At 30.4% G+C, this 24795-nt stretch overlaps 1 long non-coding RNA gene across 2 annotated transcripts in view; it reads left to right on the top strand.

Annotated features, from left to right (window-relative positions):
• Positions 1 to 3394: 3394 nt before the first annotated feature.
• Positions 3395 to 24795, top strand: part of LOC116772843 (uncharacterized) — a 39996-nt gene continuing 18595 nt past the window's right edge. The window contains exons 1-2 of one of the 2 annotated variants that reach the window (XR_004353672.2): positions 3395 to 3516; positions 13377 to 13489. This is a non-coding gene — a long non-coding RNA (uncharacterized LOC116772843). Of the gene's footprint in view, positions 3517 to 13191; positions 13305 to 13376; positions 13490 to 24795 lie in introns of those variants that run through there. The other variant, XR_009753743.1, reaches the window with a different exon arrangement.

A 24795-nucleotide genomic window follows, 5' to 3' on the forward strand; every position in this document is an offset into this window, starting at 1 on the left:
TAATTAACCTTTAAGAAAACTATATCGTGACGTTTTACAGGGAAAGTTTAATCTAGCATTTTATGAATCACGCCTCATCTACTGGACAAAATAAAGAACAGTATAAAAAATTATATTTCAAACAATAAGCATAACTAGCAAAGCAGAAACAATTTTATCCAAATTAACTTCAAATCTCATTGTTCAAAAATATCGTATATAAGAGATTTCATGACATATTTTTGTACAACACAATAGTTTCTTGCTATTGTATCAATAAAATTATTACAAATTTTTGTTGATATGATTAGCTTTCGACCTCCGCTTAGTCTCAATAGAACCATGAACTTTTTATGTACATAACGCTCGTCTAACTAAAGGTTACGATCTAAAATGTTATATAAAATCAAAATGATAAATTTTATAACATTATGTAAGCGTGATTTAATAGAAGACAAGCTTTTGCAACATTTTTATCATCAACTCCTATAGCTTAGCAATTTTTAGCTTATATCAAACCAACGATAAGAGAATTAAATAAATTGTATATAATGCCTTAGGTGTATAATGTATATATCGGCGCTATCAGTATTAATGACGGATGCAACATCAAAATAACTCGAGACTGTCATCAGTTATTATAAAATGGTATTCATAATTATTGTTAAAAGTAAAACGAAATCAAAGACTGTTTAAAAGGAGAATAGAACTATGTTTGAATTCTGGTATAAATATGACGTCTGGACGCACGACAGCGGACTGCAGAGTTCAGCGAGTGCGGATCATAAAGAATGTGATTATGAAGGACCTTCGAGAAATACAAGAACATTTAGAAGAATTGAAGTTTCATTTTAAAATATCATGGAACGTACTGGAAGAAATGACATAAGTAACGTCAGCGATACTGGCGTGTCTCTCTTTAAGAACAACGAATGTTTATTAAATCCTATATATATTTAAAATTTAAATAGTTCAGATACTTGTTATTAAAATAAAAGTTATAAATAGCTATCGTATAACTAGTTCCATGCATTTTTATTTTTTCATATCCTTGAACGAACCATTCCATTCATCGTGTTTTTGCTTATTATATTTCTTTATAAAAAGTAACAAGTGCCTTACGTGACGGTAATGAACAGTATAAAAATGTTATTGTTATCTTTAACCGACTACGTCAATAAAAAACTTTTCACTGAAACAAAATGCTCATTAACACCTAGATTTTTTTATATATAGGTACAGGTGATGGCTAAGAACACTTTCTTCTGAGCCGAAACATCATGTCATGATCTCTCTCGTCCTGGGTGGGCCAAAAGGGAGTGTCAGACTCCTACTGGCTAAAAACTCCGTGCATCTGTTCCTGCTCCGAGCCAGGCCGTTGTGCATCCTTGCGCTTGGACTCGCAACCCGGGCTAAGAACACTTGCGTTAGTCCCAGAACATCTTATTGAATCATCTGTATATGATCAACGGATTCGGAAAACAAAGTGACTTTGGAAATATTGGCTTTATTATTTTAATCTGTTAACTCTGCAGAGATTTCTGAAAAAAAAAAATTGCATTTCTGAAATAAAATTACAGCCACATTCAGTTTGTGCATTGATTTATTTATGTAATTGTACACAAATTAAGTTTCTATCATCCAATTGGACATAATATTTACCACAAAATTAAGGTTACTGTAGCATTGACACATTTAACCAATTAAATTTGACATTGTTTAGCTTAACTGGTACCTACATAGTTTTTGTTTTATATAGTCCCCAGTTAATACAAACATGTTCTGTTATATATGACAATAGTGCAATATGGCAATTACACTAATTTATTTATTTATATTTAAAAGTAATTATAAAGGGATGCTTAGCTATATGTCTACCAGTTAACAATCATACTCATTCGTTATTACACGAATGTATGTTTTATCGGACGAATTCATAGTGCCGCCATCTATTAGTTTCGTGGAAAATCACACACACAGCCACTCGTCATGTTGTTATTTATGACAACGATAAGCATTTTCGATTTAAGGTACGTGGTTGGATACCTGAGTGTTTATTCTAAATTGTTATCTTCAACGCTGCATACGAAGAGTTCAAAATTTTCAGTCATAAATCTTAAATTTAGTTATTAACTGAAAACAGCAAACCTTTGTACGTAATATGATAATGAAAGTTTGCATGATAGGCTTAATTACGTTAACGATTTTTTTTTGCTCAAAGAATAGAATCAAATAAAATGTATTAAAGTATAAAAAGTAAAAATAGACTATAAAAAATGGGAATTATTTATAAATAGGGCCCTTTTTTTACTTTACACTCCACTGACCCCGTAAAAGATAAAAATTGTTAATACATTTTTTTAGTCTCTTTATGTGTTCATTAATGAATATATTTTATGTTATAATTTATAAAATACATATTTTAAAAGGACAATATGATTAATTGAAAAATCAAGAACAGCGCCATCTCTTAAAAAAATATATTCTTTATATCTGGAAAGTGATTTAGCGAATTAGCAAATAAGATAATGTGGATCAAATCTAATAGATGGCGGTTTCATACAAAGTTATACATTTAGTAGTTAGTATTTTTCGATTGCATTTACTATGAAATAATATTAATCATCTTCATCGACAATTAATTTATTTAATTTATTCACATTATGATCATTTTGTTACTAACATTAATCAAAGGAATCACTTCACATCGGACCTCATTGTTATAAATATGTATTAATCGTCGCAACTCGCAACTTCATTTACTTGTATCTTGCACGTAAATCAACATTCTCTTACGTCATGTAAAAACGTGTGATGCTATATTTATTATTAGAAAATTTAGAATATGCAAGTTGGCTTACAATTTATTACATGTCCATTATATTCATTTTATGCAAGCTGCATACAAACTATAAATTTCGTTAATTTTGTTATATTATATAATGTGCATATAAGTTAAACAATTGAATAATTTTACTTATCTAATCAGATAATTTGTCTATATTTTATAGACAAAGGAAAATTATCTTTATTAAACACCTGACTACCTCTGAAAGTATACAATCATGTTGTTAAAATTATTAACCCAAATAATAAGCATCTTTGAATTCAGCGCTTGAAGTGTATACGAAAGCATACGCGGTTAGAAATCTTATAAGAATGAACAAAATAAAGTAGATACTGATAGATAAACTTTCAAATGGAATAGATGAGAGACTACTACGTCACGTAACCTATAAAGAAACTGAAGTGATTAATTCAAAATATGAAACATGTTAAGAATCTGTATCCAGCGTCCAGCGAAGCGCGACTGTTTGGCAACAACAGAAGCAAACATAATGACATAATTGCCGGAGGTGCGGGGCCGGGGCGCATGCGCGGCTTTGACGGCCAAGGTCGAGGCCGCGATTCCGCTGCGCGCCGCCGCGTCGGCTAGTCTTGTGTTACCTTATCGAAAATATTTCCTTAAGGGTTACATTTTAAATGCGCAATTAACGCCGCGAGTGCACCCCCAAGGCATCACAACACGACGAAAAGGTAATAATAATGCAGTAGTTCTTACTTTTTTAACTGTGATCTTTATTTCGTCAGTCGTAATACACACATAGATTGGTATCGCAATAATTCGCTTCCTTCGGATCCATGGATCAATGTTTCTATTTTCGGATATAAATGGTAATACTATGTAAGCGTCCAACACAACTTATACATTTATAATAAAAATTTTGACGTTGCTTACTTTTAATAAACACTAGGTAATATGACAAAATTGTTTGAGTCACCTTGCATCAGTCTTTGTCTAACGTCATACTTATAACAGCTAAGCTTCAATCACAAAAGCAAATAATTCGGTTGTTTTTCGATACATGCGTTGTAGTGCCTCCCATATCCAGATATTATAAGGTTACATTATGTTACTTATTATAATTTGACCCTGACGAAGCTGAATGTGATTCTGCAGTTTGTTATATTTTATAAGAATTAGCTATCGATAATTAAAAAGCGTTATATAAACGTGTGGCGGACAATACGAGTTGAAGGTACTGGAAAATTGAAACTGCAGATGTATATTATATAATAACGATATAAATCATGATTAAAGTAAAACCTACACAGATTAAAAAAGCATTAATAAAAAGAATAGATTCCATAGATTAAAATATAAAGACATTAAAATAAGGTGAGTTATAATTGATTGTAATATAAGTGAGTTTTTTGTGTGTAAATTCGAACCGGTTCCCCCAGTCCGTGATGGTAAGGCTTCTGTAACTTAATTCAAACATTGCAAAAAGATTTTAAAATCATTGGTCAAACGAATCCTTAGACTTTTGGTTGATTGTCTTATTTGTCGTGACAATTAACAGATCTTGTGTAATAGGACTCATAAGTCAAAGTTTATGCAATTAATTCAAGTACGAATAAGGTACGTATTTATAATTCAATTGAAAACTCTTAGAAGAACTTGATTCAATGTACAAAATTGTTTATCTGGATTTTTCCGTAGGTTTATTATTATGAAATGTGACATAATACTTTTCTAACGTTGTCTATGGTTTGTAAATTTTGTTTAACAAAATGTACCTACTTTAAAGTTAACTTTTACCTATGTTATATTCAAAAGTCTGTAAAAAGGGGATTTTATTTTGAAACAATAGATTGCAGAAGTTTATTCAATACATTAATTCCTTGCGGAATACAAATGGTTCATCACCGCTATATATCTATACAGATTATAGGTACCGATGTCTATGGTAATGTGTTCCGTTTGCGGATGAATGTTAATACATAGTTTGTTATTTTCAATACAGTTATAAAAAAAAATTTTTAGTCTTTAGTACCTACTATTTTTTTAACTAATAGATTATGGTTTATTTAATTTGTTTTAATTGACAGATTTTATTATTGTTAAGTATGACATGACATATATTTTTAATCTGCAATGTATCGATAACGTCAAAATCCATAGATTTTTTCTGTTATGTTACCTGATAGCCGGAAGCGGTCAGATATATGCGAAGGTTGGTACCGCGATATAATTACTCAGTAGGAACATCATGAAGCATCATTTAAATGCGTTTTAAATATAAAAATATTAGTGCAGTTCAAAAATAAACAATGTTTCGGTGTCTAAATATATATGAATTGTATTTATTTTCATTAATTTCTTAAAGAAAGCTAATAATTGAATTTGCAATGTACGAAATACATTATTAAAAAACTTACAAATATTCACATATTTTTGAAACTACCGTCTTTAGTGATTATTTCAAAAAGTAACAAAATTTTGTAAGAACAATGAAGGTTCTAATGTTAATTTAATTTGTTACAAAGAAAAACTTCAATATCATTATTCATTTTACTAAACGTGAAAAAACTAATCAGTAAAGCCAACAGAGAATGTTTAAAAAGTTCCATTAACTTTCCATTTATTTACACTTTTATTTCATAAAAATTAAGCTCTTTCAGTACTTTAATTGATTTCGCAAAAAAATATGTAAATTTTTATGAAAAAATTAATTATAAACAGCGATGTAATTAAAAATATATGGAGAAGTCTTCAACATTAATTAATACTAGCTCATTTCTTATAACATCTAAGAAGCCGAAGCACGTACATGCAGATTAACCTTTGACCGGAGTTATAATGCTTATTTCATAATATTTGCCATGTTACATCCCCAACCCCGATGTAGGTCAGGGGAGGCTGGGGCAAGGGCGTGGGCTCACTTCTATCGACCGATATCAGCCCGCCCACAGATAAAAAAACATATGAACGTACCGCTCTTAATGCGATTGGGATATAAATGTCTCCGCCATTTTGATTTTTGGTTCCATAATATTTGATTATTTTAGAACTGTTATATCGTTTTAATAATGATGAATGTGACTCGTTTTTATTTTTAATGGATGCTGTTTGATATATTTTTTTTTTAAATTTGCCATTCCTTAAATTTTGGATTCATTGATTTTGAAAACATAGTTATTTATTTATGTCAGTCTATTATTAAGTTGTCTTTGATAAACCATTTTTATTATATATGATTCTTAGATAAAGAAGTCAATTATGGGATGATAATAAAAATAACATTCTCTTTCTACTTAATGGGTACCTACTATTAATTTTTTTTATATATACCTACATATTTTTTATACACTCATTTCACGGAAGCAATAAGAGCTTAGCGATGCTAATGTATTTCTGATTTAAATACCGACCAGATTTTATTTACAGGTAAAGTTTTTTTTACCGCCATGTTTACTTCACTTAAAAATGCATTCAAAATACAATAACATTAAAAAACCGTTAGAATATCGACCAATAACGAAGCATGACTGACAGACACACCCCTCGTAAAATGTATAAAAAAAATTTGTGTAGTTTGAATTGTGATTCTGAAATAACGTCATAAAGATAAGGATAAGACCGCGAATGCTAAATTTGAAATATTTTTTTTATCTAAGTTAATAAAGATAGGTACAACGAGAAAATAATATGTTCTAATCTAGCTGTGTGCTTAGTCCAAGTGCGCATCACATTACACACGAAAGATTTCTCGTTTCTCGTCCTATAAACTACATATGTTTGTATGTGCGAAGATTTATTATTGAGATCTCAATACGTTTTTTTATTTAGTGTGACGTAGCAAACATGTGGTAATTATACTGATCGATGGACGTTTGTCATTTGTTCATGTTCTATTTTACTATAAATATATTTTTAATAGTAATAAAGTTTTTTTCTATATCAACGAATTTCGCTTTAGTCCTCCGTTTGTAATCAATGACACTGACGTTGAATCACAATGACATTTCGCGATCAATCTGAAATTAACCGGCAGCCATGAGTGTTACGTCTCTTGAGATTGTCAGAATATACGCTTTGAGCTATGATATATGCTATATGGAAAAGTGGACCTGAGTATCAAGAATAATATGAATATGTTTAAAATTGTGAGATAAAGGGTGTTGTTGAATGAAAAACATGCGCCTTGTGGACCCTAAACAATTAACGATAAGCCTGAATTAAGACTTTGTTTATATTTATAACGAGTTCAAATTATTTATTTATTAATTTTAAACAATAAACAATTATTTTATATTCTATGATTAATTTAATTTAGACGAATTTGACCAAAATTTTCTTTGTTACTTATGTTGCCATTGGAAAAAATGAATTAAGTATTAACCCGTCCTTGTATGTAGCAAGAATAATCCTTCTTTCTTTGTCATATACGACAAGAACGCTACAAAACAGAACTAGTTTAGACGAAATTCATAATTTAAGATATTATGAACAGAACAAGAGAAATTATCGATTGCTTTTTACTATTTGGAACGATAATGAAATATTGGGTAATTAGCAAAAATAATAAAGTCCATCACCAGAGGTATTTAATCAAACTTCTGTGTAAAGAATTATCTCTAGGTATTATATATAAGTAAGTTATTGTATTCAAGGTTACCCAGATATTCAAATTTCTATTTCCATTTCCCCCTTGGATTCGGTGACATAAAATAATATTATCAAAAATATAGACAGTGTTTCCAAATCTTACGTAAACCAAAAATAATTTTGTTGTTTTGCTTCCTAAATGGAACCCAAAAATAAGACCTCGATATATTCCCTGGTCTAATTTCATTAATCTTGTCCATTGTTAGCCAAAAACCTAGCTAGTCTTACTTTCAGTATGATTACGCCAACTTCACATCGTCACTACTTACGGAGCTTTACTAGTTTTTCATTAATAAATTTACGCATAATACCTACAGTATTAACGTAGGTTGATAAAACGTTCCGTGAGTTACATAACAATGGAAACTTGTATTAAGCGGACAGATGTAAAAATTATACATCGCGCCGACAAAATAATATTCACTATACAATGCTACGAATCAAATTATTATATAATATTAAATATAATTTTATGTAAAGAGCAAATATATCTGTTTCCAATAAATTCTCTCCAAACCTCATAAACGTATCCATAAAAGGTAGGTATTAATAAATTTATTCAGTCATATATCGTTATATATTTCGAAAAATCCTTCATTTCTGCTTCTTTTTCCATAAAAAAATTGGAAGATAATGAGATATTTTAATATTATTTAAAGCAGGTTTCTCTGACGTGGAGAGCGTCATCGATTTTTAACCTTTTTAATTTATTTCTATGATAGCTATAATAAATTTGTATAAAGTTACGCTTGTTTTAAATTGTTTCTCACGAAAAGCATCTTCAAATAATAATTACATTTTCATATATATATTTATTCTAATGTACGTTTATGATACTATCTAACAAGATAGTGTTCCTGGAGATTAATGCAAAAATATTACTTTAATGCCTTCATTTATCTAGCAAATGTCATAATTTATAAATCGTGACGGTGTTTTGAGATGAACAATGTTTAAACTTTATCCGTCTTGAGATGAGATGGAATTTATAAAAAATAAAATGTTTAAAAAAAAAACTTTCAAGGGACTTACAGATATGAGTTTAAAATAAATGTTGAGATAATTAAACTTAATATGGTCACGTGAAACAAACAGGTCCGACCGGTTGAGACGTAAGATTAGGTGTATTTAAATATTCATTTAATTAAGATAAATTACATTTAATAATTCTAATTACCAGATTAAGAAACTTCGCACACGAACCCTTTATGCAAATTAAATATTAGACGTAATTAATTTGTTTAAAAAATATGATTTAATTTATATTGCTGCAAATATAAGTTTAGGATCACAGGACGTGTCTTTTTCATTCAATAGGACCCTTTATCTCAATATTTTCGATCCCAATATTATCAAGAGACTAAAACTATTGCGATATATCTTGTGTACTGTCAAAATTAATGAATAAGATATTGTTTATTAATATACAAGTATTATGGTAGTGAATAAAAAATAATTTCACACTACCCACCTAAAGTCCGCTTGAAACAAATTCACTATACGTTTTATGTTACAAAATATAGAATTACAAGTCACATATGTCACTTAAACATTCCGTATAACGACATTGATTCATAGAAACGCCGTCCTTCAAAAATCTAAAACCATGTTCCGTCCGCATATGCCCATTTTTTGCTATTTGTTACAGTAGTCGAGTGCGTGATTGTTACGTAAGCTGTCTAACAACTAAATGAAAATGTCTTTTTTGTTACACCATAGGTACATTTTTTTGTCCAAATATTTGTTGAACACTGGATGCGAGAGCTAGGAGTCGTGAGAGTGAATTCATAACGAATATTTTCATTTATTATTTGTTGTACTTAAAGAAGTTTTGCTTTAATCTAGATAATTTTTATTTATATTAAGAGGCACCGGTTTGAGATATAACGATTAAAAAAGTTGAAAGAGTTGTAATCGTCATAACATGTTTAAGTTCAATATAGGCTGTTAAGAAAAAAGTATTTAGATGTTTTTTTATAGATAATCACCTGATCTACAATTTCTGTCTGAGCTAATTTTATGATAAAACTTACCGTTTTGCTGAAAATCGCGAAAAACCCGTTTTTGTAGCTTTTGACCACGAAAAAATTTTTTTGCACGTGACGGATCGATGAGGACTTTCACGTTTCCTTTATAAGAGTGTATTGAACAATCCTACCAAAATTCAACCTAGTCGGAATTTTTGTAACCTTGAATGTTTAAAATTTACCGGACTATATTATATATTATAGACCTAACTAATACATAAGGGGTAAAGTTGAATACTTAACAAACATTCATAACAGCCGCCGTTAGAGTAATCAATTTATCAGTCAAAAGTAAGCAAATGGCCAACTTATTTGTTAACTTCGAGAGAATTATTTCCGGAAATAATAAATACTCGCAACTCTGTGCTTTAAAAAAACAATTTAGTAAACCTTTCCCTTTATAGAATGTACTCGGACGACACAACTTCTTTTCTTATACGTGAATTGCATGCAAATTCCACTAGATGGCGCTATTCATAAAAATTACAAACAAGTCTCAAAAACATGTATGTATGTTTATAAAAGCGTATGTAATTCAGAGCAGGAATCTAGTTATAGGTCCAAAATATTAATTAACATTTCTATTTTATCAAGTACAAAATAACACAAATTTTATCAAGTACAAAAATTGATCGCTGCATCACTGCACTATTTGATTGTAATTCTGAAAAACTTCGCTCGTAAATTTATCAAGCAGACAGAATAGAACAATTTTGCTTTGACGTATTGATTTTTATTCAAAGTATAAATAGAAGTGAACATAATAAGTCAGTGCTTAATTTAGAAACAGTGGAATATTTTAAATGCCAGCGAGCATCCGATGGTTTTAATCTTTATACCATTCTGATATTTCCATCACTCCAGCGAAAGACCGACGTGGCTGCGTGGAACTAAAATTGCACATTTAAAATAGATAAAAAAGACTTGTCAAGAACATGCCAGCAAATTTATTTCTTGTCACACGTTTATATCTTGAGTTTGAAATAAATCTTTAATGAGAAATCTTCTTGTGCCTCAGAATTTTGAACGAATTCACAGAGTTATATTTAATAATGTCAGAATGTTTGATGCATTTTAATTAAAAATTCAACGTCGTTGTACACACACCTTAGTTTTTACTTTTAATATGTGAAACGCACTGAACTGCACATAAATTGGAATAAAATTGTTACGTTCGACATATTATGTCAAAGTGCTAGATTTGACATTTGAGAAGATATCAAGGAGGATATCTCTGTGGAGGTTTTAGTAGATTACAATATCATTTTCATTTGGACCATAATTTACTAGTTAGCCATACCTTATGTTCTTTTATCATCACTACAGCTTCCTGAATACACAATGCGAACGAAACGTTGCATTATTCTTCATATCATTTAAGATTTTAAATTTCATTATTTACATACCATTTGTATAATAGTTTTCATTGCCGTTAGTTAATAAATATTTTATGACTGATATATACATGACGCTAATAAATGAATGGGAACGAGCGCCATCATTTGTCATCCGATTCATATGTTTTATGTTATTGACAACATCAGTTTTATTATTCACTATATAAGAAGTAAATGCCGGTTGTATGTTCCTGTGTACTGTGTATGAGGCTATATCAGGCTTGATAACCAGGTGTCGTAATATTAAATACATCTAGCGTCGTGCTCAGCTGGCTAGGGCGCGCGCCGATCGATTTCCCGCCTCAAGGACAAGGTCGCTGATGTTAAATTGTTGCCTATATTCTAGTTTCTCATCTGAAATCCTACAGATCATTACTCGGATGTCACTGACGATTGCTTCGTAGTATAATTAGTTTAAGGATATTGAAAGTTACAATCGGATAGCCTTTTGTTACCGGATAACGTCTTGAAGCTACTTTTTTAATAGTTTATATACAAAGGTTAACCTTTTAAACTGTACTATCTTGTATTTTATGACATAACTGATGTATGACATATATCATCGTGTGTTGTATAGAATTTTCCATTGTTTATTGATTCAATTGTTTTAATTGATAGATTATAGTTAGCTGTTTTATGATCACCGTTTGATATTATTCAAAAGATATTTGATGATGAATTTTAACTATATTTTGCCTGTATACGTACGTTGTAAACGTAACATTCTTAATATATACATAGAAACTCCTTGTTACATAGAAATCGGATCAATTCTGTTAGTTTACGTAAGTATCTATACATTAGTGCACTCTTTATAGCTCAGCGGCCATTGTTTATTACACAGAAACACGTCCATATTTAGATGCCTAGAAATATATAAGTATTTAATAATGTCATAAGGTTACATAAAGTTAATAAAACTATGAGGACTGAATATTCTACTTCTCTCGAGTCATAGAAGAATTATTAAGGAAATAGAGGACGAATAGTTAGTTACATGACGAAAACGTCCGACAAAATTAACAGATTATATATATATATATATATATATATATATATATATGTGTGTGTGTGTGTGTGTGTAATCCTCTATTAAAAGCAGTAAAGAGAAATTATAATAATTTGTGGCATTTCGTCGTACTTCCTAATTAACTACGCGAAACTTTTTTTGTTACGTATAAAAATTCTCCGACCGTTGAGATTCGTTACGAAAAATAATCTGAAGTTAAGGTAGTTGTTATAATTATTGTCGTTACATCATCTTGAGGGTAGGTTAGTATATTCGCAAACACAGAATTCTCACCTTTAAAAATTATATAAATATATTCCGTCTTATCTTAACTCAACCTAACTATTGATGAGAAATATGTCATACAGATATGTAAATAGACGTGATTTAAATTAAATATAAGCAAACCCGAGCGACGCTGACATGACATTCAAAGGTGAACCGTCAAGTGTTCCAACTAAATAATAAATCATTACAGCATATCAATTTGGTACACGTATATGAAAACAAATAAACTTAAAAATAGCCAGTGCATGTAATTTGTCATCGTACAGTTGTTTCTATTTGAATTTTTCCGTCTTTTATTTGATAATAACAAACTGATAATAAAAATGGACAGTCAATTATTGTAACTCAAGTGGGACCTAGCTCGATGTTGGCTAGGAATGCTAAATGAATGTTAGCGCATGCGCGTTTAACATCGATCTCTCGCTGCCCCCTCAACCCAACTCCTACCGCGTAGGAAGTACCACCTAAATAACTTATTTTGTAACTCAATGCCGACATCCGGGTGGTACAAGTCAGGGAGGGATCTATATGTTTAATATATTATTATTATAAATTAAATATGTACTTGCATACTATTTCAATATGCAATTCTTTTCCTGCTTTGAGATTTTTTTTACTGTTCGAAAGTCATTAAATCTTATTATTTAGAGTTGGTCTGATATTTATTGTTGAATTGATCTTACATAAGAGGTTCGAATATATCGTTCGAAATGACAGTAAGCGTCAGGTATTTAAAAACTTCTTATTTAATTTGATGATGTTCTTGGAAATACATTCCACTTCGTCTAAAATGATACAAAGCATCCCGCCCGCTGTATCTTAATCGTGTTACGCTCGCCTGTATTAGATTTCACGTATTAATTATCCACGAGGCTGGCACTTTTAAAATGGCAGAAGGGTTGGTGGCGGTGGATATCTAGGCGGAAGGCTGTCGGTGGGGTCGGGAGGGGCGGTGCAGCTGCCGGTGCATCATCCCGCGGACGGAGCCCCTCGCCCACGCCTCTCCCCCCCGAGCCGCGCCAGCCCATTGCCAAGTTCAATGCCAAGGTCATGCGCGAGCGAGTGCGACTGCGCGCCGCAATGCAGGAGCGGTCGGCGTCGCGGCCCGCCGTCAGTATACCGCCGACTATGCCGCATATAGCATCGCCAATGTACTAATTTTACAAACGTTCAACTTAAATTACATCCAAACTGGAGTCTCCATAGTATTCTGGTGTTTGCAGGTGCGATGCGGTGTGCTAATGGAAAGGAGCGTGTCGGAATTCATCGAGTGAACATGTGCGTCCCCGCTCGACGGGAGCCGGTTCCAGTTATGCAATAACTTTCAAAAATGCCGGTAAGCATAACCTATATTACTTTCATTTGATTGTAAGATGCAATTTGTTCGCCAATAGCCCGTTATATTTCTACAGTAATACATATTTTTATATGTAGGTAGAATGAAAATAAAAAATCGTTATGCTTATTTCGTAAAAATTTCAATTCTTGCATGCAGCATAACGTGTCTAAACTGCAAAAATTTATTAAAACATCAAGAGCGTCAATTTACGCGTCACGGTGGCCATATTTGTTTTATACATAAAGACATAATGTTAAATAGTGAATATTTTGCGTTAATGGCGGTATGCTTGTGAATTGCCTTATCTATCTGATACTGTTGGCCGTTAGACAAAATGTTGATTGTCTATTAATGAATGAGATTATTATAACCATTCATAATATTCATAGAAATGAATTACAATATGAAAACAAAAAAGAAACAACCAAGAAATCTTAGTTTTGCTAAGATTAAGCAATACGGACAGAACTATTTTAGGTTCGCTTTCAAAATGGCTGCCAAAATTTGAACATCCCATCAAGAAAGGGTTTAAATACTGATATACTGTATCCTGTTGTGTATGTGGCAAAAAATGTCGAATACAAGTTCAAGGCGATCGGGTGATCCCAACTCGCTAGCTTCGGTACTGCTTAAAAAATATGCTACTAATAAATTATATTACTATATCGTCCTTCTGTATGAATATTTTAGTCGAATTATTGTTCTAATGTTAAATAAAGTTAGTCTGTGGTAAATACTTTTTATTTTCTGAAGATATTAAAGGTAGTAATTGTATCTACATTATATTTTTGATTAATAGATATGCTTTTTGGTACTTTTTATTTCTTAAATTTTTCGTATGAAGAACAAAAAAATAAGTTTTGTTTCGGTATTTCATAAATCAAGATCCATATAGGAAGTTTATTTTTTTTGTGTTAATCAAGCAGTTTCCGATTACAATTTTACCCTACTTTCAATATTTATGATTTGTTAAAATTTTGTTGTAGACATTTTTTTTTTTTAGATTTTTTGAAACTACCCCACAAATGTTCCATAATTATTACAATTGAGTATCAAGATTTTGAAATTCAAATAGATTAGAATATTATTTGTTATAGGAAACTTTACCATTAGAGGACCTCCTACGTCACTTTGCCTTGAACCCGTGCCCACGGAACCTGAATATCAATAACACGGCGAAATTACTATTGTCGCCACGAACGTTCACGTCAGTACACTAAGATATTTTATTACGATTTTCAGAGACTTAATATTTTATTATAAATAATAGATTTATTTGAATTGTAATACTTTATTACGTCTTTATCGTATACATATACCTACTAATATCCCAGCTGTATATCAAGAAATCGAAACACAAGAAATCATTTTTTATTACACAATCTATAAATGAATCGACAACATTAAAATAGTTTTGGTTCTCAGGAGCTCCCCGATTTAACATTCCGTCTTTTGTTTATTCTTATCGTATGCAACCTTCACGGATATAATGAAACAATTTTGCATTAGTGTGGCTGTATAGGTTCGTGCAGCGTGATATCAATAATATCAGCTGACGGCCGCGTCATATTGACATATCGTCACCAACATGGCGGCCATGATGGTAGACTGTTTATATACAATATATTAGTCATAATATGCTAGTTAGAAACATAGTGGTTTAAATATCTTAAAGCGCTATTTTTACTGCAATTGCGTGAATACAGAACTAAATGCAGATGGATCTAGAATTTCCCCTGCGTCAACATAAAAGTTTACGTGTAATACACTTTTGTAACGAATTGAAAACAGGTTTCAAATTATTGTACAAGATTTTCGTTTGTTAAGTTTGACATAAACAATGTTTTTTAATTAAATTGTGTTATCAATATATCTAACATATATTCAAAATAATTTTCCTTATATTAACTAATTACTAAACTAAAAATGTATAGATTTAAATCCTAAAATCCTTAAGGAAGATATACGTAGGTATATAAAAAAAAAATTGTACTTATAGGTGGATATAAGATATAAAATTTTTCATAGATTGAGAGAAAGGAATAAAAGTACATATTGTAATTTTTTTTTCGGGATTATATAAAACCTGACTTTATTATAAATTATTATATAATATATATGATGGCCACACACGATTTGACACATCACTTCAAATAGTCTATGCCTCTTCATCCTTCCGTCAATCCAGGATGTCACGGAGTGCATATTGTTAACAAAATCATTGCATCATCCACTTATAAAACTAGTAAAAATATCAAAAGATTTACTGTCATTTTTAACTGAAAGACACAAGCTATAAACTTAAAATTTATTTGAATAATTTTTAACCTAATTTAGAGAATGGATTGAAATTATTTTACTAAGCCATAATTTTTTTTTGTCAGATAATTTTTTTTCTACCAAGAACTTATATATGTACTTAAAATTAAAAAGTAAAAGTCCAAATAATATTATTACGCAAATCAATTTGTCGAAATACAAATATGTATAATAACTTTTCGATCTGTTTAATTATTGACAGCTCGTTGGTTAAAATAATCGTACCTAAAACTATAAACTAACTTCTTAACCTGAACTTAATTATTCAAACCGAGATATTGCGCGTTCAATTAATATCGTTAAAAATATCCCTAACAAATTTTTACAAGGACTTCTACGTCTAACACGTGCGTATATATAAGTATATACATACATCTAAGAAAGAATTCTATAAATTTAAAAAACCTGGGCAAAGTAATTTAATAAATAGATTGAAATTATCAATCCTTGGGAGTCGTTATTTTATGTGGTCTTTATAAGATTTTTTTTTTTTTTGAGAATAATGGTTCGAAAGGTTATTTAGGAGAAATGCTATAAGACAAGTTTCTCGTTCATACTTCCACTCATTCGCTCTTATCAGACTGTCATTATAAGATATTTAACTGCTTAGAACATCTTATTGGTTTTTATTAAATAAGAAAATTACATGTAGAGATAAATAACCTTAAATATAAGTAGTAAAATGCACAGTTTTATGTATTACACCAACATTGTTTGCACACTCACACATACAGTTTGCTGTTGTGTTAGCGTGTATTATATTTTGTGCATTTACATGCTTGCGACGCACACAAACATGGACCCTTTTAACTTTGCACGTGTCGTGTCGTTACGTAGATCAGCACGAGAGTTGGCAACATTTGATGTCACAATGTAACTCTCATAAATATTATTCAGACACGATTTAATTAAAATCTTAATTAAATTAGATATATAAATGTAGATTATTAGAATATAATCGTGCCGTGGGCTGAGTAAAATTTTCCGTGGTGTGTTTGTTGTGTGGAATTACTTATTTCAATCCTAGTCGTGCACGGTAATATTGCATAAAAATATATAAATGTCATAAACGTTTCTCGTCCTATCCAAAAATAAAATTCCTGTAAACCTCTGTGCAGCCATCCTAGCTATATTTGTGTGTGTGCTATGTGCATGTGTTTGTGAGTGCAAGTTGCACATGCGCGTTAATGGGAGGGGCGAGACCTTGAACGCGCCTAGCAACAGCTCTGCCAGCGCTTATTTATAACGTCTGCGATCTCTGGCAAATTTTAAAACGTTTATGGAGTAATGGGAATTTGACCTTTTGTGCATTCTTAGTCCCTTTGTGAATTAAGATGGATCGCACGTTCATCGCATCGTGCTGGTTATATTTTTGTATTAAATAGGTTTGTTGACTGTTTTCTGTTTACATTGGAATTCAAGATTTTAGATATCTTGTTCTTACATTCATTATAAAGTCCTTTATTCATATATAATTAATGCTAGTAATATGTATTTACATTTTTGATAATTGTAATAATATTTTAACAAAACTTCGACAGCACTGTTGGTGTATACTGTATATATAGGTATAAATAATTGAGAATATCTTGATTCTCTATATAATTATATTTTATTTATATGTACATAAATAATAAATATAAATTATTGCTTATAATTAATCATATAATATTGACAAAATTCCTCTATCCAGAGATAAATTAACTATTGATTAATGAATTTTAAAAAAGTATTATTTGTTTTCTAGTGTATGAATGTTTGTTTGTCCTTTGCTTTCTAGAAAGGAAGTTTTTTAATGCGAGCATACTATCTATAACGCGTCCATTAAAAGTGATTATAATATATATAGTTTTAATAATAGTTTATAAACCTTATGGTATGGAATTAAATGTTACATTTTGAGACGTTATTAGTAGAGATGAAACGAATGATGGTTTGACGGGATAATTAATATTCGGCAAGAATATTGAATTCAGCTGCGAAGTCGTTGCGGCGGATATTCGCTTTTTTTTCGGAAATTTTCTTAAAGAGATTGGTTTTTTCTTAAAGACATCTCGCATTAATCGCAATGACGACCTATATATTGGGTGGCCAGTTAGTTTAAATAAGACCCCGCAATTGTAAAGGTCTGCTAGAATTTATCTTTCAGCGCCTGGCAGTAGCGTTTACAGCGAAAGGCTGTTTTCAGACGTGGGTCTGGTATGCAAAGCCAAGCGGTGTCGTCTGCTACCAACAAATTCGAGAATTTGGTATACATTCACAACAATTTGGCACTTGAAAATTTTGAGTATTGAATAAAAATAAGTTGTCCATAAACTTATTAGGGTATAATTTGTATTACGTAAAACAATGAGCTTTTTTTTCTATATTGAAAAAAAGGCCGTATATCTGTTTCATCTCTATTATGTACAAAATAAAGATTGTTGTCGGTAATAAGTATTAAATTAATTTTGTTCTAGAACCAGCTCGTTAGACTCGGTCGGATTTATAGACGAAACCTTTTAATCAAATTAAAAATAACGTTTGATACAATTCCTCCTTAGTCCCTACGGAATAAATTAAAATATAAAAAAAATATTTATGTAATTGAATTAAAAAAAAAAATAATACCGAAATAGTTTAATCACCATTAAGGTTGTGATTCTTCAAAAACAAATTTTAAGGAAATCAATCAATCATATATGTATTCATATAAATTCCTTGAATAAGAAAAGTCTTATTTCAATAAAATATACAACCGAAAGCTTTGAGCTCGTAATAAATAAATACAAACCAGTATTCCTTGCAAAGATGAAAGATTTCGTTAAAAAACGTGAACACAATCAATAAAATTTATAAGTGTTCATTCAAGTTTACTTCTCAGTATCCTGGGCTTTCCACCTGAACGCGTTTAAATTTTAAAGTTACTTATCCCTAAAAATTGCTGCCATTCATAGCGGAATACGCTCGTAGATTTTAGTGCTTGTTTCGGACACGGTATGTTATATCTTAATGTGTTTCTAGCGAAGCAATATAAGCTGTAATATTCAAAAGAAATTGTGGAATAAAAAATTCATAGACACGCCGCGGATGCGGCATCGGCAGATAGGTGAAGTAGCAAAGCGACTGGCTAGTGTTCAAGAGGTCGCGAGGTCGACTCCTGCTCGTGTTGTTGAATTTTTTACTATACATCATCTGCATATTTTTTACGTACATTGCTTTAATATCAAATATATAATTACAGTAATTATATTAATTCATCTGTATATAAATAATAATACATATATCCATTTATACTCCTAGGCGAGTTTGTCATCTCAAAATTAATAAATATTGAGATTTCATAAAATATTACGTATTTGAACAGGAAAATTTTAAATCATTTTTAGTTAGATATAATGTTTCGTAAAAGTATAAGTCTGAAGTGACCTCTTTTAATTATGTAAAACAGCTAACATCGTCTACTGTTCCGTGCGTATGATAAAATTACTCTATCTAATTTCACTTTGGTCAAATAATGTCCGTTTATATCATATTCAGTAAGAGAATCTAAGGTTATAAATAAACACGTAATATATTTATCTTTCCACTTGGTCATAGGTTTGTGCTCAGTTCGGCTGCCCTTTGACATTACCGCCTACGTTCAAGCCTTGCGCATGCGTGCATCCTATTTCCTTCCTACCTATCCCCCTCCCTACCTCCCATCTCTACCCCCTTCTCCTCCACCCTCATCCCATTCGCGTGGGCTGATGACGTAAAGCACACAACTCCCACGTCTTTTCATATACAGTTATCCTTAAAATCATAACACAAATCAGCCTTCACAATATTGGAGTCTCAGGAAGTTGGCGGAAATTCACAATATTACATATTTGCTTGTCTTGAATTCTCCTATAAGGTGGAATAAACAAAGATGTTTTTAGACTGAAGTACATACTTGGTTAGCTTTGACGATGAAATAAAATAAATGTCGAGTTTGTCATTTGTTTCGGATATTTTCACAAAATGATACAGTTCTGGATCAAGTAATAAGTACTTGTCACGGTATGAGACATAAATTTAATTTACATTCACGTATATATGTATTTTATTTTGGTTAAACATTATTTTGTTTATTTCAAATAAATTGAAATAGTTCAAATATCAATATATCTAATTGTAACGTAAATTAATGTAAGCCACTGCATTTAATATTAAAATAACTGATAGGGATAAAATTCTATCTTAAAAGAGACATTTAAGAATGTTTTTTTATTTTATTGAATATTAGACTTGATAATAATCTTAGTTTTTATATCGATAAAAACTTCCGTCTCGAATATAATTTGACATTTGTCGATAATTCAAGTAGCAATCTCTAGTCACATACACAGATTTAAACGTAATGCCAAGGTTTTATTTCTATGAAGTTTATAAAAAAGTATTTTTAACGGTAAATTTTAACAGATAAGATTACTACATATATGGTGTATTATTTCTTCATAATCAACAAATTGCTGTATGACTAAAATGATGGTTTTTATTTTGTTCTCTATTGGCTAAAAGCCATGGCAACCATTAGAGCAATATTGTGCAATATATTGTTCACACATGTCTGTGTGTGTCAGCGTCACCGCGTGACTCACCACCATAAAAACCATGGAAAACATAGATTTTATTACGTCGATTAACAAACGTTATTATCATTATAATATCCGCTTATATTTTATTTATTTTTTTTCAATATTAACAATATTTTTAACCGGCTTTGAACGCTACTTTATTCTTAAGGTGTAATATTGGATATATTTTCAAATTGTTTCGCCATCATTAGCATATATGATTATTAATAATGTAGTGTCAAAAATTTTATATTAATGTAAAACAAAATGGCGGGATTTTCATTCAACAGACTAACGAAACGCGATTTTAGATGGAATTAAAAAAAAACTTTTGACAAACGCCACATATGGATAAAATTATATTTTTTTAGTTATTTTACTGTTACTTTGAGTTTATACTTTATTTGTTTGTCTTATTTTTATCCCAAGTAAAATGTTACTTGATGACTGATGACTAATGGGTTAATCGTAGTTAAAAATCTGAAGTATTGTATTTTTTTTCAGACGATCAAATTACGAAACAATTATTTTCCTTTTTTAAGTTTACGTATGAAAAACTTCAGTTATGGCAAACACATACGCGTAGGAAATGTTTTTGTGTCCCAAGGTATCCTAAATTTACTTAATATTTTTATGTTTATGTCACAATATATTATGTATATTTTACTCAGTTCAACTTTTTAGTTATTTTTCATATTTTATTTATATGTATGTACAAATAAATCATAAAGAAATAAAACAAAACAAAGAAAACGTAATGGACCTTTCTATCATTCAGAATAATAAGTTATCCTTAGTCTTCTGTAGTTCTATGAGTATGACAGATTCTTCTGTAAGTATAATTCTAGGTATTAGAGTCATGTTTTTAAAGAACTTAATATTATGTACAATAACAGGCCTTTTATTTGTTTTATGTTAATATATTTTGTAATATAAATTATAAGCATTATTAGCATAAATAATATAGTGTAGAAACTCGTGAAGACTACAATGACGTCACACATCCGGCGGAGAACTGGTGACGTACCTGTGTTTATAATCTGTTGGCCTTTATGCCTGTCACTGTAATTAAAATGAGTTTTGAGGATTACTTATCTTTAATTAATAAGATCTCTTCAGATAAGTTTGTTTTTGAATATATAAAATCAATATAAACTCTGAAATTATATATAAGTATATATTTTTTTAACTTATTGCTTGACTGTTTGTTTATAGATATTAATCAAAAGTTATTATAAAAAATAATCGTATTTCGAAGATAAATATAATATTTCAAATTTTTAATGACAACCCTCCCAAGGGTGAGAGATTTAAGATAAGAGTAAACGGATTATTTTAACGTAATAAAAAGTAAACTTTCACAGTTAAATAAAAAGAACGTTTATCATAGTAGTTGTTTAATATTTTTATGTACAAAAATCAATAACTAGCCAGCGAAATGACGTCTCGTTAATGATAAAATCGAATGTCAAGATGAACGTCAGTAACTAAATTAAATAAATAGTTCTGTGTATAGAAAAAAAAATTAAATAAACGTCTTCATTACATTCGACAAACTCCATCATGTTTTCTCCACACAGTACTCAAGATTATAATTCGTCCAACAAATAAAAACGTTGACATTGGCAGAATATTCCACGATTCCAGTGCGAATAAAGCCATAGCATAAAAAAAAAAACAATTCTGTAAGTAGAAACTGTCCATAGCGTGCTAGAGTTAGGGTTAAGTTTGTTTTAAAGGTCAAAGTTATTGCTATAGCCCGTGTCGCGTACCTACATTTGCCATCATCTCCTCACATGTACCCTTAGTATGAGTTTTCGGTGTAATCTCACACCATCAGTTATAACGTTTTTATTCGAGGATGAAACCTCTACCTTCCATAGATGGTATCACCGTAACATATAAAATATTTCTATCGAATAATATTGTGCTAAATAAGTTGAAATTGTTGTATTAATTTAAAAAGTAATAGCCCAGGTTGATACTCTTTAGTCGAATCTAATTAATAGTATTTTTCTTCCAATAAGAGTATCTCTTACATGCATCTTATTGGTTCAGAAAGATTAAAATACTCATAAAACATACCTATACAATACACATTAATTTCTTCATTCCGGTTTCATGTACACTAAGTAATTTATTTGAAGGTATCCTAATGACATTACGTATCAACACACGATGTATATTATACAAAATAAAGTGCCTTAATACTGAATTGTTTTTGATATAAAATTTATATTATGGGTTTAAGATGTATTTGAATCAAATATGTAATTTTAGGAAAACAAAAAATCTGAATACCGCCATCTATTGATTGCAATACGAAACTTAACCGAGCTCATGTTTAAAATAACAACTCCATAATGGCACAGGTGGCTCTTGCGGCGTTCCCGGAATAGTTCTATTAAGTATTCCCACAGATGACACTGCTGATAATGTTTTATTCGCAATATATTGTATTGTCAAGGATAAGTTCGAACATTTTAAAATGACGCTAATTTAAATTTGGTCTAAAAACAGGTATAGCAATATTTAGCATTTAAAAACCATTTACTAATTAAAATGCGTGAGGTTAGTACGACTTACAAATTTCGTTGAAATTGTGGTTTCAAATATACTTCCTTGCTCATATAACCGAGTTTTAATTGAGTAAATTTTTGCATTATTTAGATTATGTGCAATGTTTCATCGCTTTCGTGAATAGTTTATTGTCATACTGTACATTTTGTAAGATTCAGACCACAGTAAAATACGAAGGACAAGTCTTCCTAACAGCTGCAGTAGTTTTTCAACAACCTATTTTAATATTATTAAGTTTTGTAAAATTTTGTAAAGTATTGATTAAATAACATTAAACATTTGATTGTAATAAAATAAGTGTAGGGAAAAAGTGCCACTAACGAAATTGTTTTGTAAAAGATTATATCCCTCTTCATTGGTACTTATTTTGTTTTAATATTTTTCATTATGTACATTAGTTTAATCAGAGAAATTTGAAAGTGGTTAAATTCATATAATCCTTTTCAAATAATACAAGAATAATATCTAATTGTAAGTACGAGATAAAAATTATGAAGCGGAGAGAGAAAATTCGAAGTTTTACGAAGATTTGAAGCAATTGCTACTTCAGCAAATCAGGATTTGATCATTGTGTGAAGAACCCGGGCTATCGAACGACCGGGTGCCACGCTGTGCTCCCTCGGGATATCTGGTGAGTGAACACAGCTGGTGGTATCTCAGTTGTTCCCTAGTTCTCCCTGTCTCCTATGATACTAGAAGATTTGAAGAAGATATGAACCAAATACGAAAAAAAAAAGACAAATTTAAATGGTTTTGTTCCAATGAAAGTGTCTTGATTGAAACCATAGATTAATTTATGTGTAAATAAACATTTTAATACGTAAAATAAATATTCTATTCCATATTGCGTGTGTTGTCTGTCTGTGTGAAAGTATAAACTACACCAGTTTTGTACGTGATGTATCCAAATATATATTAATTGGAAGCTCTGTCAAAATTTGTTTAATTCTCATTTGAATTTCACACATTTATTGCATATTATATGAGAGAAAGTCATGACGTGTGTTACGTTGCTTCTGGCGTTCGGCGAGATGAGTGTCAATGATACGTCTATAGCGTCCCCGGTGTGAGTGCATCTTGAGATTAAGAATACACAAAAGAAATAAAAGTTTTAATCTATAAATGTTGATAATAAATCGTTTTATTTTTAAGCAATATCTAAATTTGTGAAATGTCAAATAATTTATAGGCATAATGGACGACTTAAAAGTTTTTTTTTTTTTTTTATAATTTTTCACATTTTTTTTATAACAATTTAAATCGGCATTTGAATGATTTGTAATGTGCCTAAATTTTAATTCGTGAGCTTTGAAATTGTATGTTTGTCTAATCCACTCCAACTCTGCATGTTATGCGAAAATTTTATTTTATAAAAAGTATGTATTATGTTATGGCATGAAAAATGTATTCGTTTTGTGTTTGCTTATTTGGAATTGGTATTTGAATGAGATTATAATTGATATCAGAATAAAATAAACATATATATATTTTTTTTTTTTTATAAAAGAACTTAATTGTCAAAAAACAATTGTGAAAGTTATTTCTTAATAAACTGTTGGAAAGTTTCTAATGTCTAATTATTATTCGTCACTCTAAGTGCCCTTTAATCGTATGTATCTTTTACTGCTCCAACGATTTGCATATAAACCAGATAAAGACGTGCTTTTGTCAGTATGAATTCCGAGCAATAGCTTTCTCTGTACGCCGGTGGTGCTTGGTAGGAAATTAAGGCCGTAGTACTGTTTAGACCTTTGGATCTAAGTGGACGAGTCTATAAAAAAATATTGCTTTATCTGGATGTACAGAAAGATAGAGCCTGAAGTA

The sequence above is a fragment of the Danaus plexippus genome (genome assembly GCF_018135715.1).
Source record: "Danaus plexippus chromosome 18 unlocalized genomic scaffold, MEX_DaPlex mxdp_20, whole genome shotgun sequence".
NCBI classification, from domain to species: Eukaryota; Metazoa; Arthropoda; class Insecta; order Lepidoptera; family Nymphalidae; genus Danaus; species Danaus plexippus.